This window comes from Dendroctonus ponderosae, unplaced genomic scaffold (assembly GCF_020466585.1).
Source record: "Dendroctonus ponderosae isolate FM_Combo_2020 unplaced genomic scaffold, Dpon_F_20191213v2 Dpon_F_20191213_64, whole genome shotgun sequence".
In the NCBI taxonomy this organism is placed as follows: Eukaryota; Metazoa; Arthropoda; class Insecta; order Coleoptera; family Curculionidae; genus Dendroctonus; species Dendroctonus ponderosae.
This window is the reverse complement of record NW_026018857.1, coordinates 44999-62876: the sequence shown is the minus strand read 5'-3', so window position 1 is coordinate 62876 and position 17878 is coordinate 44999.

The window sequence follows — 17878 nt, the reverse complement described above, 5'->3', positions numbered from 1 at the left end:
AAGTAGTTTAGATGTTTTTTCAAAATGAGCAAAGCGGACAAATTATTGCTGATCTTCAACGTAACGAGTCCGAATTAAAAGAAAATGCTTTGAAAGAAAATTCAACTCCTAACTTATAGTAGCTTTAAGATAGTAATGGCATTACATATTTGTACAAACAGAAAAAACACTTTAGCATTTTGAAATATTTTACTTTCTGTTCAAGATACTGAAACTTTGGGACTACGAATTTAGCACGAACTCTTAAGTTTTTAAAACACCTTTAACATTTTTCTCCCGATTGCATAAAATATAAAGGATTTGTCGTATCGGTTAAGAACTAGAAGTATTTTTATAGTGATTATTTAGTGTCATAGATATCACCTTTCTTTCGTGAGCTCAATTATTTTCAATAATGTTTTTTCCATTCCAGATTCAATGTATAATAATGTAATATCGAAAACTCTGAGAGATATCGAATTGTGGAACAAGTGCACATTTTTTTCTTTAGAAGATATCGGAAAACGAAGCAATGCAAACAAAATAGCGATATTTGAATACCCAAAAAAGTTATAACGTTTTATACCTCTCCAGACTATTGCAGATAGCGCCTTCTAAAAACTGCAAGCTCGATAATAAGCAATTTATATTTGTCGGTCTAATAAATTCCCAAACACAATTATTTTTGGAAATACTAATATTGTGGTAGAGGTCCACTGTATAATTTAATTAAAGGCAATAAATATAATGAAAGAAAAAAATCGTTGAAGATGTTATTTATTATACAAATAAGTAAATATAATTGAGATTCTTCAAAATATTCATTTAAATACGATATATACGATCGATACTGGTATGTTCTTCTTCAACAGCCTTCGATGGTTACGGTTGCATTTGAAACAATCTCAAGTGACAGGTTTGTGCGTTATTATTTGCATAAAAAACTACTCAATAAGGAAACTTTAAGCGTACTTAGTTGCAGCAAAAGTTTTCGTTAGAGCTATTTTGCAACTTTCCCAATTTGGTAGTTTTAATTTTAAGATTAGTTCAAGCGATTTCAAAAAAATAAATTTTAATAAGACTTGTTTTAAGTAGATTTAACTTCGTATATTGATTGATGTATTATATAATTCATATATATTTCATTATACATATTTTATCTACCCACTCTCTCAAAGCATCATCTTTATGAAAACTAAAATAATCTTGGTGTGTGTTGAAACAGTGTTTATTTTTCAGCTTTCTAAGCCATTTAGTTTTTCGTACTTGTAAGTGCAGTAATTACAATACTTTTAAAATGATCCAAACATCAATTGTTACTATTCGAACAAGCTTTAAATAGAGCCCGTTATATTTGCTATTCATCATTGAGTGTAAATAGACTCTGTTTAAATTCACATAGATTTCCACAAGGGCTTTATGTAAAGCAGGTCATACGTTATTATGATCGAATTACATGAAATATATTCGGAAGCCCTATCCTCAATAATATCCTGAAGTAGAGAAGATTCACCGCAGCTACATGCTTTTGAAATTCAAATTCAATAAAACAGGCTAGTTATTTATTTTAACATTGCTTAATTGGCATAGGAAGATAAATAGTTCTAGACATAAGGTTTAGGATTTCATAAAACATTGTACGAACATATGAACAATCATTACAGAAAATATGATTATATTAATGGGGAACTGGCGAATTAATTGGGTAGTAAAATAGGCAGCAAAAAAATTATTTTCCATATTAAAATACCCGTTAAAACAAAAATTTTAACATTAAGGTATCGAAAGCTCGCAACAATGTTGAATGCACTTTAAATAGCGAGTAAATAACCAGTATTAAATTCCAAATTGCTACATTCTGCAAACTTTGTTATAAATTTAGGAAAATTCATAAGGCATGTCTACCAACATTCGCTTTAAACTGGGTCAACTACAGCTTAGTGCAATTGAACAAATTTGAAATATGTTCAACCGGTCCGACCCAATAATATCCAGAAGTGTGGGTCGCTTTCGATAGGAAGTCTAAGGTTTCCGTAGCCATTCAAGAAGTTCGTGTGCGGAAAGTTCGAAATGAAAATTTAATATACAAATTTCCGCTATTGGCGCTGAAAAAATACAGTTCGACTTCAAATTTACATAGAAAATTTATTCTGTTTCAAAATAACATTTAGAAAAGTAGAAGCCTCAATTAATAAATCGGCATGGCAGATATGCTTTCGGCTATTTGTTAACTGACTGAAATTACGACGTTCGTTCATGACAAACGTAATTAATTTTGCATTGCTGCCCATAGAGAAAAGTCTTTAGTCTAATATAAATATAAATAATTATAAACATTGCTGCTCTTGTTTCGAGTCCCTACTCTTTTCCAGTCCTCATTTATGCATTTGTTGGCGATTTCTGATGCTAAAGTGTTTACAGCTTAACAGGAATAATGGATTTACTTGCACCATAAACAAAAGATATAAATTTGCAAATAGAACGAAAAAGTCTACAAATGAAGTGAATTATAAAAACGATTATTGCATTCAACCGCACTAACATGCGCCATAATTTAAATTCGAATAAAATTAAGCAAATAAAGCCGCTCTTGGAAAAAGGGAACATTTTATATCTTGGGAACTTTCCCAACTAAACCATATTTTTAATGCTCCTTTAAGTAATGTGCATCTAAAACCGTTCTGGCCTTGCACATGCAAAACGCCCTCTGGTACAGCTTCGATGGTGAAATGTAAATATTTAAATCTATCTTCCCCTTCATAAATCCAGCTTTGCTATTGAATTAAATCAGTTGACTGATACTTAATTTAGAATTCCGCACCATGTTTCTACGAAATCATAACATGACAGCAGAATATTAACTTAAGCTCGGGCGTTTATGTGACCGTTACCCAGTTGATTGATCCGGCGTTAGAGCACTAACAGTTTTTTTAATTTAATTGCAAATAAAATAAATAAAGTTAATATCACTGCACGCGTTGATTTATTTAAAAAAATCAGTGAAGAAGCAAACGAAAATGTGTCATGACAGGATTTAACTAAACGGCCCCGCCGAGAATTGAAACAAACACTGCTGGGAACCAACCGGAAACTTCATGAAAGCTGAAGAAGTTTGGTGCTTAACACTTTTAACGCCTAAAGTTTATACGAATGCGGGTAACCGGGGAAAAATTTGAATTTTATCTTGCAACTTTTTAGCAAATCTATAAAATATGCCGTGTTTCCAGGTTAAGAATTACATTATTTAATTAAAAAGGTGTAGGTTTATCCAAGACATTTTAAACAAAATTTTATAAATGATTATATCGCGATAAAATTTCAAATAAGTATTTAACCATTTATGAGTAACTCTAAGTGTGTATGTGCACTTGCTTTTTACTTGATATTGTGTTTGTCTATTTTTTCATGTGTATGTAAAACCAAACTATGCGCAAGTCACGTTGAGCTAAAATCATTTCATTTATAATAACCAATCTATGCCGTTACTAAAAAATAGAGGCAAATACAGTTAGAAATAATTATGGAAAAACGTAGTTATAAAATCACATAATGAGCACACTTACTTTGCAATTTGTGATAAATCGAATTATTAAGTTTAAATTAGCCAGTTTAAACCAGCCATAATTAACTTTAAAAATATTACTAATTTACAAAAAACGAGAAGTGTCAATAGAATTCTAAAAAAACCTCCAATCGGAGAAATACCACAAAACTAAAAGTTAATATTACTGGGAGCACTAAACGCTAGAATAGGAAATGAAGAACTGGATGGAGTGAAACAAAGACTCAACGAAAACGTTCCTAACAGTTATGGCGAAATGCTAATAGAGTTTTGGGCATAGAATGAATTGATAAGAAATAACACATTATTCACCCATAAAGAACAACATAAATACACCTTCTATGGCAAGAGAAACAATAAATCAATAATCGCTTACATAATCACTAACCGAATGTGCCTGTCGCTACAAATAGTAGATGTAAAAGTCCTATCCTCAGCTAACATTGGAACAGACCACAAATTAGTACTGGGAAAGCTGCGAATAGCTACCAGTCTCACCAAGCAAAAATAATCCAGCAATTAAAACCGAAAAATTCAATATGGAATCGCTCAAACACGAAAGCACTAAACAACTTTAGTCAGATAAATGCAAACAACATATTTCTGATAATCCAATAGTGCAAAATGTCAATCCTAACGTAGCTTGCAATAAACTGAAATATCACATATATAAAAATGCAAAGGAAGCTTTAAGAACACGCACTGTGACGCAGAGTGACCGACCTAACAATAAACGTTGTTTCACGACAGAAGTTAAAAACATTGCAAGTGTAAAAAAGAAAACATATTTGCCATACAGAGAATCACCAACACCAGAAACCGAAATAGTTATATAGAAATAAGGAACACGGTTAACAATAGGGTTCGAGAAATCAATAAAAAATATTGGCCGAGGTTCAGTAATGAAATGGAGGCGGATATGTACCGGGGCACAAAAAAGTATCTGGCAATTATTGAGGGGCATGAAACGAGAAACAAACAAAACAATACAACTAAAAGCAATTACGGAAGGAACGTAGAAACATAGAACGTAGAACATATTTTAGAAATTTATATTCAGACATAGAAAGCCCGGAGGAAACCGCACAAAAGGATCCTCTAGAAGAATACACAAAACTAATTAATATCATATTTAAATATAGGTTCCAGTAGAACGGAAAAACAGCATTCCAGTCCCCATCTTTAAGAAAGGAGACAAAACTTATCCAGCAAGCTATCGAGGCATAACACTACTGAGGACCTGGCTGAAACCTCTAACCAAGATCATTACCGAAAAAACGCTAATAAGCGAAGAACAGCAAGGATTCCGGAAAAACCGATCCACTACCGATGCCATTCATTATTCATGCTCAGACTATTAGCAGAAAAATTTTACAACAAATCATGTCATCCGAATACATCGGATCCAAAATCAGCGCAGCCAAAAGCTGCTGCAATATCACGGCATCATAGATATCAAATCTTGGAAAACAAACATCTAAGCATCGCTTCCAAATCGCAAATATTCAAAGAATGGGTACGATAGGTGAAGACATATGGTGCGGAAATAAGAGCTGAAACTTCAGTGAGAAAGAGGATCTTAAAAACAACTGAGATGAAGACCCTAAGAGCAATAACAGGACACACACTAAACGAACAATAGGCAAAGAAATACGACCGACGTAGTCTAATGGATAAGGAAAAGATGAAGAGAATGGAACGAGCATGCCAACCGAATGAGTATCGACAGAATAGCCAAGGTGGTACGAGAAGCAACAGGCTACATGGAATAACTGTAGGACGACCGTTAAAGCGATGGCAAAACAGTTAGCAATGAACCTCGCAAGAACTGCTTCAAAAAAAACCGGAAGCAAACAGGCGAAGCGCCTGTATAAAGACGAAGAAGATGAAGAAGAAAATCAAAGATGGTCACAAAACATTTTTGAAAGTATTTTTGAAGAATATTTCACTTTACAAGTAGCAACGTGTGTATTTACTTATTATAACAACATAGTGTGAATTGTTTATGACTATGGTCAGAACGCCACTGTTATAGGGAACCTCAATTATATTAGTAACAAGTTAGTTGATATTCAAAGGAAAGGTTAACTTCAACCAGCCAATGAATGCTTTAAAGCTTTTTGAAGCTGCCGGGCTCACAATGCATAGTCCAAATTCAATAAAATCAGAAACTATTGAATCAAAAGTCGCTTTAATATATCGTTAGAGACCATACACACTACACTGTCTGCTTTGAATTCACTTATATCCGACTCCATCATATTACTGTGACCAACTCGACCAATTCAACTGCTTCCTGTCGCTATTTTATGCTGCATTTCCGCCCGTTTCTTTTTATTTTCATTGAGCTCACCCAGACATATCGGAATATGGACATGTTCAAGCTGTCATTGAAATATGGCTAGGTTTTGCATAATTCATGAACTTGCGAAGTCAAAAGTGTATATTTGACTATCATTAAATTATCAAACAAATTAACTGAAATAATTTGAATTTCTGGACATATTTTAGACACAAACTATAATCTACAACTGATATAAATAGAAATAATGAATTCACACATTAAATTTTCGCAACCTTTAAACAGAAATGTCTTTAACACTTTGATAAAACACTCACATAGAGGGCTCTAACGCTCCCATTATTTGTAATCTGCATGTAAAACTGCATATTACAAAAAGTTACCTTAGTGCCCAAGCGGACCCTTTGATATTCTGAATATAATCTTCATTGAAACGTCATACGAGAAATAAATTTCCCGTAAAACACTCTTCAAAAAGAACAAGTTGCAAATCCGCTATGGAAGAGATATTGCCTTCCGTATTCGGGAGCGATATATTAAATTTGATAGACGTCCTCGAACGAATCTTGGACAACAGCGTCATATTTGATGAATTATAGGAGAAATACCAGAATGGTAAATTGACATTTCAAATGGTAGCAATAAATTTATTTACTTTTCCAAAAAAACTTAAATCCAGCTCATTTTCTCTTAGCGTATTAAAGTTCGTAAATAAAAGATTGTATTAAAAATTTGTTAGCAGTTTGGCAACACACTCCATATTCTTGCAGCATACGATCTTTTTTATTTTATATAAATTAACGTGCCCAAACAGTGAAGCTCTATTCGCAAAAAAAATTATGAAAGATGTAACGCTGGCAGAGCAAGGAAAATAAATCAGATTTTAAAGCCAACATCAGCATACAGTAAACAACAAGGGAATTAATGTAAAATAACGCTTCTAAGCGTTGGACGTTCTACAAAAATCCGTCTGATATTTAAAAGAATAGAACGTTTAAGAGGAAATGCCAGAACGTCAAAGAGTCATTTATTCATTATATCATAAATTGCGAATAGCGACCAATAATCACATTTTCTAAATCAACTAGCAGCCTTTTCTTACAGCAAGTGAGTAAGTAACTGATTTAAACAGAAACATAATTCAAGCATAAAAATAGTTAGTTGAAATATTTAAGTAAGTTGTCTGTCGGTTGATGTCTATTGCTAACAGTAGTAAATAAATTTATACTTAAGTTCATTGTCGGAAAATGCAGAAATCCTCTAATATGATAAATTTTCTAAACTGGTAATTTTTATCAAAATTAAATTCTGGTGATTCATCTCTCATATTTCTAGTCTCAGTTCACGGTCATAAAAAATGTTAGCACTTCTCCTCTTATTATTGGTGTATAAATTTTGGATAATTTAAATCTGACTTTTGTAAGCAGTTTTCTTCGAATTAAAAATTGCAAAACTTTGCTAGACACCGGGTCGCACAAGATATGGTTACTTAACGATATCTATAATGAACGAATATTTGATGATTCATCACATGTAAAATAATATAAAATTAAACTGGAAGTAACGAGTTTGTATCAAGTTAACTGCAATGTCAAGTTAAATAAAGTAAACGATCCAAAACAAAACCAAAAGCTAACATTACAGTTGTAAACCAACAGAAAGTTTAGACAAGTATTTAATGATTTCATGAACGGTTGAACAATTGTGTGCTAAAGTCACTAACAAGTAAAATTTGTTCCTATACATCTAATATTGGCAGATTATGAGCACGTTCAATCAATTTACTCAAAACAACTTCATGATTTTATTAGTTAATACTTTCGTGTCAGAAATTTGTCTCACAAAATTTGATCGCTGTTAATGAATGTGAAACCCCCTGATTGAATTTTGGCATATATATTATATTAAACTGCAAAAAACTATTATTTGCAAACTTTGTTTCAGTAACGCAAGTTATGATACAACTATGGTTTTTAAATTGAGCCATTATCGAATCAATAATTAATTAGCCAAGAAATTGATTCAATAGACAAGATAATTACATCTGCAAATTTACAGCAAATCTTCATTAAAAATTAATAATCGGACTTTAAAATTAATTGAAATAAATGTACCTAGATCTCAATTAACTGAGAGCCGTGCTTGCTATTTACGGGTAATTTAATTTAGAATAAGATTATTCCGCTCTCAAGTCTAATCATGTAAGACTGGTTGAGATAAATTAGCTAAATTTTTCAGATGAAAAATCAGTTTATTTTGCTACCAGAGATATTGGAATTTGGAGAGTGAGTTGCGTATGAGACTGGATAGATTCAGAAAACTCAACAGACTTAAAACTATTAAAATATAACATAAATTGTATCTGCAATAAAATGAAATAAATAAAAGCATAACCGTTTCCGTAACGAGCAAATATTAAAATTATCCGCCGGCGGCTTGCTAAAAAATAGGTATGAAAAATTTGTAATGTTAGCCTTTAGATTAAAAGCAAATAGAATCTATTCCCCACAAAGAAACAAAAAAGGGAGCATATCAAAAAACTGATAAATAACTTAAACAAATGTTAAAAATCAATATCACATTAGCAATTAAGAAACATTTAAAGGCAAACTATAAATTAAGGGTATAAATATGGTTACGTTTGAAACATACTTAGTTGCTCTAAAATCTGTAAAAAATGCATCTAAAATTGAATAATGTTTAAAAGGAACAATTAAATACAAGTAACACAATTAATCAAATTTAAAATTAGCGAATATTAGTTTAAGTATCATAAAAATTTTACAGCTATGTCTTGAATTATTTTGTTTGTAATCTAAGGCATCAATTATTTTCACAAAATTGTTTCATTTTATACTCATTTAAATAACAAATTCCACACCAAATAGTTACTTAAGTTTCAAAACGTGATTTCAAAATGTAATGGCTATATGTTCAATTGTCTTGTTCTTGAATGGTCTGAACGTTTGTTTGGTTCGCAGTAACTTTATTATCGAAATAAAATTATAAGCCATTATACCCTGGTAAAAAAAAACACTTGGGATCAATATCTGAATTTTATTCGTAATTTTTTAATTATTGGTTAAAACGTATGTTTAACTTATTGGTCAAACCAAAAGCACCATTTTATACTTGATATGTTATACTTATACATTTCTATGTATTCAAAATTATGTATTAAAGCTGGAATATGTATCTAATCTCCGACAATTTAAATTTAAGTAAAACTTGTTAACCAGTGCCTGCAGATTTTAAAGAATCATAAATTTCAAAAAGGAATAACATATACAGCAAAGCTATACTTCCGCAAGATCAAGATTGATCCCGTGCCAGCACGAATCAACATTGCGGTTTCTGATATTCCGAGAGCAAAGCCGAGCCTCAGTGTGATATAAGGATTTACTGAGATTTTCCTAAGATGCCTAAAAATCTGAGGCGGCTTATTTTGTTCTTAGTTTATCAACGTCAAAAAGTTCCTTTAAAGATATGAAAATGGCACTTATAAAAAACCAMGTGAATATGAAGTGATATTCACTTGTTGAGAGAGGAATTATTCGAGAATTAAATCATCGGAATAMAAGKTGACATACGGAGCTAYAAATATGACAAAYTAAATGGATGTGTTACTTTTGTTTTCATAAAACTTCCGATATTACTCTCGGGGGACAACCCTTTCAACTCTCACTTTTCCGACTTGTTTATAGTTTCAATTTGCCTCATGAAAGTAATATTTTGCATATAAAAGAGTAATTAAACTTTCGGTGTCGTGTACATATTTCTCGGTTTTGCTTTACATGTTATACATTTTGCATAATTCTATTAACCGTGTTCCTATACGAATAAAATATATTCCATTAGATATGTTGACAGCAAGGCACACATAAATCGTTACTAAAGAGTCTAGACGTAGGCAAAAAGTACTAATTTTTTTATAGCTCGCTGCGCCATTAGATTTTTGCCATATATGCAGAAGAAATAACTGCAATATATTACATATTTGCTGCACATTGAATAATTTGAGTAAACCAAATAATAGGAATGTAATCGCATAGAGCTATTTGAATAAGGCAAACAGTAAAGCTCCACAAGGAATTGTTTATCTCCCGTAACCACTGTTTAACTAAATTCCATTTTACATATTCATGTAATGCTACAACCCCGTGACAAGAAAAACCATTACAAACCTTTATAATTCCGCGTTTATAATCGCTAATGTTCGCAGCTCAGTATATTATGCTCAGTTATTATTCTGTGATGGTTTATCAAAAAAATATGCCATAGCATTTTTCTTTAAATACAAGGAACAGAAGTTGTTTTTGTTTGCTTTGTTGTTTTGTTATTCATTAGTCTACGATATTGCCATATTGTAGACTAATATGCGTAATGCATAAGGTACTAAACGCGCGTTATTTTAGAAATATTGCAAAATTTCCAGCTTTTTTGGCGACAGGAAAGTTCTAGCGAGAAAATGTGTTTTGTAATAATTGTAATTGGAGTGTGTGTGATTACAAAAATGAATTGCTTTTGAAATTAGTTTTTGTGTAATTTTTAACTGTAATTTATCGACAACTGGACTATTTACCTTATATCATTATGGTATTTAACATGAAAATTAAAGAAAGTAACTCTCACATGCATATATTTGCTAAAAATACATACACGTAAATATTTAGCAATTAAAGTCAAAAATACACATGTTCCATTAGGTAGTTTTCGTGTAAATCCTAAATATGTTTTTTTCTGGGTACTGTATATTGTGACTATAGGAAATGCTATTTGCGACAGTATCATTTGAAATTCATAGACCGTTTTGTTTCAACTTTTTTCGCAAAATTTCCGGGGTACAGCTAATTTTGGTTTTACGAGGGAGGGAAATCAAAAAGGAAAAATATTCTGAATATTTACAAAAACTTTGTTGCTTTGAAAATTCTTACTAAACGCTATCAAAATATAGTTTCATCATCATTCAATATGATATTCTTAGTGTACTCCTGACTGATACGGTTTTCTTTTGTTCTATGTTTCTCCTGTTGTAAAAATGGGAAAAATCCTTAACTTGAATTAAACCGCTTTTTAAATTGCTAACTCAATATTTTACTTTTGACCTCATCATTCATTTAACTCAATACTCTATTACCCACTATTAACTACGACTTACTCAGTAAAGTCCGGACGATTTCCATCAGTTCACTGCAATTGAGAATTCTGGCTGACGGACCGTCCATTCGCAATAATTCACCCTGTAAAACAACAATAAAAATATCAGCTTTGAAATATTGCCTCTTTCCTATTCCATTCATAATCAGTTGAAATTCAATTAAAACGCGTTCTTAGCTTCTTATATGATACTTTCACACATTATTATATATGGGGTAAATTATGGAAAACTTGAGAAACCAGGGAAAAAAATATTTCCCGACAACAATTAGCGAAGTAATTAATTTTCGAAACTATGTAATAATAGGCAGATAGGAAACGTTGTGGCAAACCAACATAAAACTTTGTCCAACTTGTGGTATGTAAAAGCGATTTATCAAGTTGCCACCTGTGGTGTGTTTGGGGGCAATTAATAGGCCGAGGTTAAAGTGCGATCCGGACTTAGTCAGACGAAGACTTTGCCAAGTTCAGGAGGATAAGAATTTGCCAAATATTTACTCCATATGTCTCATGTCTTCATGGAACGCAATTTACCACTACTTTAAAGCATTCAAAACAGTATTGCTATATCAAGTTCAGTACCTTTTTTACAAAAGTTCTTATATTCCTGTGAAAATAATCAGCTAACAAGGTGGAAGGTGAATATATGCATCCAAAGAATGTCCGGAGATAAGCAATCAGCCAAAGCAAATTCATTAAATATGTGTGTATCTGAATCCGACTAACGAGCAAAAGCATGTCCAGCAAATTTTAATTTCACCTGAAGCTGAATATGTGGTTATCAATATTGTACGGACGTATAAAAGACTAAGCCGGATGAAAACAAAAACTGCCGTAGCGAACAAATGAGGAATAACAAGAGGGATTAAATTAAATTGGAAGGTTATTAGAGTTGAGTTTACATATTGTTTTTGCTCACATTTTTATGAATGTGGTGTATATGTGTGTGCATGGGGAAGCATAAAGCATACCAGCGGACATTGTTATGAATGTTAAAAGGAAATTAGGGAGCGGGATTCTCTGCTTTGCATTTTTCAGTTATAAGCTTAAAGTCGGATGTCATAATAAATGAGGTAGTAACAATGCCTAAACAGTCCATTCTACATCACTTAAAATAAGTTTCAACAGTTGTTAAATTGAATAATAACATATAACAATACCTTAAGCTAAAGCAGTAATATTGATTTTTCAAACAATGTTGACTTGCGACATTCACGCATTCCTTATTAATAGATTTCTTTACAATGAAAATTCCTTTAAGGAATTGAGGAAATTACATCCATTCAGGAAAGTTCTTCAGATTATACACGAGTTCTAGCAAAGTTTTACAATGTTCGGGCAATTTTCAAGTCTTTATTGTTATAGACTTTCCTTTCCAACTTTACCAAAGTCCCAGAAAATTAATTACTTTAAAATTCGTTTAAGATAGAACGCTGATTATTATTTAAATCATTACCGAGTATCAGAACAACTTTGTATTAAGAAGATATAAATAAAACTGGAGCAAATATTTGAAATATACAGGGTGATTCAAAATTGGCGTAATTCCTTTTAAGGGGTGATAGAGGCTCCCTTGGGGAGTACGAGAAAAATATTGAAAATTTTTTTTCGAAAATTTCCAGAAGATATTAACAGTTGAAAACCGAACTTTATCTCTGTTATTAAGCATTATTTTGAAATTGTTCCATGTTTATTTGGTAGCATATTGGAATACTTAAGCATTCAAAAAGAAAAATTACGATATTTGCTTCAAATTACGAAAAATTTTAACCATTTAAATGTTTAGTGTTGCATGGTTTATTTTTAAACACCAATATTGGAGGTTATGAGAACAAGTTGACATTTCGAAAGTACGTTGCGCAGTCAACAAATCTTGTTGATTTTACCGTTTATCTTTGTCTATCTTATTGTCAGTCTGCATAATTCCATGGTTACCGGAGTTTTAAATAATTACGAAGCAACAGGTAGTTGCGCAATGTTAATTAGGCAGATTACCTTGAAAAACATTGGTGCCGTATTTCTGATATAGTTTTTTGCAAATTTCTCAGTTTTTAATAACAATTAATTTATTTTACTATTTTTTCTGTACTCCTATAACAGCGCAAGACAACACCTGCAGAGGAATGACGCCAATTTTGAATCCCCCTATATACTTAATATTTTATTGTGTTTTAATACAAGCAATTATTGTGAGGTAAACTTGCCATTAAACGCCAGAAAGCAAAACTGTGCACTAATTGAGCTCATATCTGATTCTGTGAGTTATTTTATACAAGGACATTATATTCAACTGGGAAAGGTGGCCAGTGTTGCGTATAACACGATTCAGCTGCCTTATCGGAAATGGTTTTTTCATAATTCTATTCAATGCGATTCTTATTTTTCTTCAATTCACCCCATGTTATTCTGCTTATGATCCTTTTCTTGTTTATCTTTTTACACGTTTTGCCCTCATGCAATATTGATAAACACGGGGTCATTCCTCAGGTAGATAAAAGGTCTACAGGCTGTACTACATTTTATAGTTCAAATATGTTAGTGTTCCAGCATCAGATCCAGTAACGTTGGATTCACTTTATGGATAGAAAAAAAAATGTTTTTCGATAATAAGTTCTAAAATTCGAGGTATAATAAGGTGCATAATACTGTGCCACTAAATCTTAATTGATTAATTAATTAGTTTATTTATTTATGACCATAGTAGTCACATTTTTGGGATACTTTTGAAAAACCTAAAAATTAGTTGATCATATTAATTGATGCCACAGTAATCAAATGTGCATATGCGAGACAATCCGCACTAACAAATATTAAGCATTCTAACTAAATGTTTAATTATACCATAGTTCGAGGCTTCTATTATTATGATGTACGACATTAATAAATAGTGCAATGAACATCATTCCAGTGAAAAATTATAATTAGATGAAACATTTTGTAGAATATTTCTGGTTTACGCGTAATACTTTTTGGCAAAAATTGAGCATTTTTTACTTGTGACCAATAAATTGGGGCTAACTGCGAATAGTTCAATCTGGAAACTTTGTATTTCCAATCAACTGAACCTGTTCTCATTAACTAATACTTTAATTTCATCCTATAGGTTCAAGTAATTTATGTTATGTAGTTTTTGTTCACTAGCCACTGTGCGTTTAGAGAACTGTAATATATTTTCAACCTATTAAGGTTCATTAATGAATTTAGATCCAAGTATTTTAGGTATTTATTTGGACCGCAATATTGAAACGCAAAAATTAACAGTTGTGATTAAGTAATTAAGTGGGATAAAAAATCCCAAACAATCTAGTTGAAAAAATTTCAATAATTTCTAAATAGTCATTGAACAGGAAAATGTGCTTCGAAATTTCTTAGCTGTGAGGTAGGCGAAAGCAAAAAGTAATTCCTTAAATTCGTAGACTCTCTATTCCTTTCTCTACACCAAAATAGATCAATACGTTTCTTGTTTTTCCAATACGAGCAATATTTTTTAAAGGCTTCTAACGAAAAATGCCACGCTCTTAGTTCATTTATTTATTTGTATAAATAAATGAACTTGCGCCCCCTTGGAGAAGAAAAAAGTGTCCGTTTACTAAAGAGAAAATATTGTGTGAAAATGCGTTATTTAATGATACTAGAAAAAACTGATAGTTATTGGGACACTTTCGTTTCCACACACAATAACGATTTTACCGTCATTTTACACAAATCTGAAAGAAAACACTGAATACGTGTTTGTGCGGGTTTGCCAAGCGTTTGATTCAGTCGCTCGAATTTCCAATCGACACAATAATCTGATAGAATACTTTTTTTGCAAATAAACTTTCATACTATTCGAGTGTGTTTAAGTAGCCTTCAGTGGCTTTTACTCATAGTTAAAAGAACTTTCACCTCTAGAATTTGCTCGACTGAGATATTTTCAAATATTTATTGGCTTTTAATATTTATAATTGTGACAGACTTTTAGACGACTAATTCCTTTTAAAAAAATTTACACCGTCTTCACAATAAATCAGGTATAAATTATTGGGATACAGAACCCTAACACGTACATCATTTAAATTTGATTGTGCTTATTATAGTTCAATGAGAATTTTGAATTTAAGTCTCATCGTGAATATGGTTTGCCTCATTGAATAAAATCTCTTTCACCTGTCAAGATGCTACATATTATATTTACTGATTTACTGCGTTCTGGTCTTCATACAATATTAATAGCCTCAGATTTATACCCCAGGTGGATAAAGGGCCTGCAATCTGGACCATATTTTACCTTGCCAGAAAGTCTTTGGAAGCCAAACTGCCGATAGGTTCTAGTTTGTATGAGAAAGAGACTTTATGTGTATTGTGTGCCGTATTTTATGGTAAAGAAAATTTGGTTAAAACCTGTCCAGATATTTGGATAGAGAACATTTATTTCATGACTCGAAAATTAATAACACCACCAATGTGGAAATGTTTAGTAAAAGTAATAAAACTTTGAGATTTTTGAGAAACTTTAATTTTTTCCGCATTAGTTTCATAAGCATGGGTTCTAAAGCGAATGTTAAATATAAAAACTTTTATTTTACGTGGCTTGTTTTCACAGTGAGTATCACAAGCAGCTGTGGCAGAGTTAAATAAATGTATTTGAATCTTCTATATTTATTAGTTATATGTTCGAAAAACAGAAATAGTAGAGATCCCGCTTTGAGTGAGCTTCTTGCAGAAAGAATCAAAGAGAATATCAATGATCATACAAAGCTAGAGAAACACCAAAACTTTTAATAATATGTATATAAACTGAAATTAACTCGATTATCAGATAACTTTGACTGGTTTGGTTTTTGATTTGTTCTAAATTAGAATCTGAATTGTTCTTGCTGCATATTGTCGTTATGTAAGTTTAATTATATTTAATTATTCAAATGACACAAATAAAATAATTTAATGTATTTCTAGACACAACATGTATATGAGTGTTTCTTCCAAATACGTATTTTTTACAAACTGCTCAGATAAGCGTTCTCCCGCAAAGCATTTGTTTTAAAGTCAGAGAAAACTAAAATATAAGAAACGTACTTATCTCTAAACCGACGAACATAAATAAACGTCACTATCCGATAAGAATATAAAAAGCGAAACTATTCGGGAAACATTACGAACAAGGCGGAAATAAGAACAAACCGAAAATAAAAGCTTTTTACCTAATTAGGTCTAGTAGAGATGGTTTCGTCAAAGGACAGGCCCGAGTTTCCTTTACTTCCTTTAATTACTTTCCTTTCAGTTCAGTGATATATACAAGTGAAGATTTTCCACTAATTAGACTACAGTCTTAATTTAATTGCAATTAATGTTCAATGTGTCAATTTAGAAAAATATACTCGTGGATATTTTCTGTTTTATTAAAACCAGTGGCAGCATCGATTTCCCAGCATTTCGAAACCGTTCAAATTTACAAACTATTCGCCCTGCGCCCAGAAAAGATTGTGCTGAGATGAGATACTGGAACTTTGTTTTCCAAGTTAACTGTCTCGTAAACATTGTAAATGAGTAAACCGTCACACACAGTCGACATTCCAACATTTACATTTATCCAATGGGAAAATATTTGGAACTTCCTCTCCAAAAGTTTCACTTGAAGAGAGTGAAGTGCGAAAAGTGGAAGGGTAAAGCGAAAAGTTGACGCAAGATGAGAATTGCATAAGAAAAACTTTTTTTGTGATATGAAATCTACAGAATTTTGTAATTGGTAAGAATGGTTTAAAGCAGTTTTGCCCCGTCTCTACATATTTTTAAGATGAATTAAGTTTAAATGTGTGATTTAAAATCTACGATTTAGATATATTGATGCATACACTGTTGATTATTCAAACTGCTTCAGAAATAAGCATCTGTCATCCATAACCATTTGATGGATTTTATCAGTGATTTCTGGAGTAGTAGCGAAAACAGATCCTCCAGAAAGTTCAGCGTCACTTGAGTCCATATGGCTACTCCGAAAATTTTGAAGCCACTTATAAACTGTTCTAATTGAAGGTGCAGAGGCACCGTAATGTTTATCAAGCTTCTCTTTAGTCTCTTGAAGCGATTTGCTTTTCATAAAATAATTTACGTTTAATTAAGGCTCTGTTTTTCATTAAGTACGCGAAATTCTGTCTCATCCATGATTTGAAAACCTCCCGACTTCTTCGTTTCAAACAAACGTCAAACACAAAGAAGTAAACCGATCTGGCTGATACTAACAGAAAATAACGTCTATAGGACTTTTCAAACCACCCTCGTATCTCAATATTTTTAAGTGAAAATACAAGAGAATTTATAAAATGCGCTAGAGATAAAGCATCAAACGATAATATCAAGAAAAGGGTAGCGCAAAGTAAATAATTTTTCAGGATTAGTCTGTGGCCACGTGAATTAAAATTTGCAGAGATTGGACTACTTAACTAACTGGAAAACAAACCGGAATAACGTTATGAAATTAAAAAAAAATATTTGCATATAAAAGTACAATATTTGCATTTGTGGTATCAACCACTGTATTGAATCTGCCTCAAATTTTGTATCTTGTTTTTTCCCTGGAACGCAACTTACAATTAATGCAATTGTATTTTGAAATAATTTTTTCTCAAATAGGACTATCCTTCTGTCCTTTCTCTCAAATAATATGTCCATAAAATGAAAGAGTTGAAAACAGTTTCAAAAAATGTAAACATATTCCATTCGTTTCTAAATTTTTGTTTACTTTAGAGTAAATTTTCAATTGTTATAATATGAACCACCGAAAAGACACTTAAAGCTAGAACAGAAGCGATTTGAAATATGCAAACACTTACAGGGAATTTCATTTTTTAAATAGTAAAAATGTGTATCGGTTTTCTAGTACGAAAATCGTCAAAGCT